Source organism: Limulus polyphemus, unplaced genomic scaffold (assembly GCF_000517525.1).
Source record: "Limulus polyphemus unplaced genomic scaffold, Limulus_polyphemus-2.1.2 Scaffold3778, whole genome shotgun sequence".
NCBI classification, from domain to species: domain Eukaryota; kingdom Metazoa; phylum Arthropoda; class Merostomata; order Xiphosura; family Limulidae; genus Limulus; species Limulus polyphemus.
This window is the reverse complement of record NW_013669388.1, coordinates 39,417-41,484: the sequence shown is the minus strand read 5'-3', so window position 1 is coordinate 41,484 and position 2,068 is coordinate 39,417. Positions and strand designations below refer to the sequence as shown.

At 34.4% G+C, this 2,068-nt stretch overlaps 1 protein-coding gene across 4 annotated transcripts in view; it reads right to left on the bottom strand.

The window, feature by feature from the left end:
- Nucleotides 1-2,068, bottom strand: part of LOC106470024 (glutathione peroxidase-like) — an 18,628-nt gene that overhangs the window by 9,691 nt on the left and 6,869 nt on the right. The window lies entirely within an intron of this gene.

Genomic DNA, 2,068 nt, shown 5'->3' with positions numbered 1-2,068 from the left:
AGTTTGATACCAAACTTGTTGACATAAAGTCTTGATATAGTATTTCATTAAAATTTTGAATGCGAGTCAACAAACAAGATGACATGACCTTTCACCCATAACCCATCTTGAAAGGATTAAGAAACTTCATTAAACTTAAGAGATATGAAATTTACAACAAGGACTACAAAAGTCTATTAAAACTCTTATCATAAAGAGAAAATCAAATTCAAAAACATACTAGATTAATGAATGTTCAAATTCCAGGTATACCGTATAGATGAACAATTCTTTGGAAGTGTAAATAGATCTTCTGGTATAATAAACACATCTTAAGTATTTAAACTATTGATGAAGTTGGAAAGAGGGTTTTAATGGATATTTTGTAAAGATTTTGAGACCACATAGAGCATTGATGTCTAGAATACTGCCACTGAGGTTCACATCAACCAAAAGAGTTTAACGTTTTTAATTTTCCTATACTGAAAATGTATTACTGATAGGTAGATTTGCAGTATAGGAAAATTATAACTTCTGATACAGTACATTACCTCCATTACAGTACATTAGCTAGAATCCCACATTGAATAGGAGGAGGGAAAGCATCCGAAAAACCCCCAAAAAGAGTAGATCCTTACAGTAAAGGATCATACATGGGAGACTACACCACTTTTTTACCAGGTACTACACTTCACCCATTGTGGAAAGAGATGATGCAGATATGGGCAGAAAATGGGAGGAGCACATCCAAAAGTGAGAGAACGATGGCTGGATAGGGATCTGAACTACCTGATATCTGAATCTCAATCCCATTGAACACAGTAAAAAGGACGTGCCCCAAGGTGTAGAGTGGCTAGGGAATGATGGAACGTACTCAGCAAGTCAACTGCATCCAAAACCCAGCCATCAGGACCCAACATCCATGTGGGGGTAGGAAAGAGGATCATACTGGCAGTTTTGAATATTTTCATTAGGACAAATTATAGATAACTTGAATCAGATTTTGAAAATTGTTAGCTGTCTTTTTCTGGCCGTTATGTTTGAATTATGGAACGAAAAAGTTGGAAATACAGAGTTGAATATTGTAGATAACAGATTTAATTTTGGAAGTTCAAGTGCAGGCTTGGTCTAAAATTTCTTTTTCAGTTAGACTTATAATACAGCAATCTCTGCACATCCTTCCATGAGATATATTAAACCCAAACCCACCCTTTATTTCATAGGAAAGCAATATTTCTTTCCCTGAGAGTTTTGTGAGGTGCTCACTTTCACTAAGACTGATGTCAACGTATTCCATAAGTTAATCACCTTCAGGGGTGGAGGAAATGTACACAATAGTGTACAGAGCACACTTTAGCATGCAAAGCATGCCACTGCTAGGGGTCTCAGCAAATCATAGAGATGGGTGGATCTAATTTTACATTTAACTTGTCCATATCTCAACTTTGAGTTTCTAATTCATTAGCCACTGTACATGCTGTATGGTAGGTGTAATAAAATGTAAACTGAGCAATAGGACAGGAGCATGTTATGTGAAACACAAAAATTGATATTTAGCATGTTTTTCTTTGTATTTATTTTTAAATTAAGAAATTAAAACATATATATATATAATATTGACATTTCAATTATAAACCATGTTTTGATGCCACTTTCATTGACGTAACTAGTAATAAAGTTGTTTAATAAAATTTTGAAAATAACTCTCCAAAACATCATGACATGTGCACTTTAACCTACACAGGGCAAAAGGGTTAACTGAAGGTTATTCTGTCCTTTCCATATCTTAAATGTCCGTCTTCTGATTTTGGTCTTCAGAGTTCAGCACAAAGAAAACAGAAGCTTTTATACTATCACCCAATCAGGTAATCATAAGGAAAGGTCTTCCCGATGATTTGGTTTGTGCGATATCAATTAGAACTTGTATACAATGCTTACTGAATAGGGGTACATAGATTAATGAGTTATATTTAACCTGATTTGACACAATGGTTGGCTGGTTGTGGTGAGTGAAGGATGATTTTGGTAGACCAAATTTCTTTTGTCATTTAGCTTTTCACAATCTATACAAAATAAATTTAACTTGTGT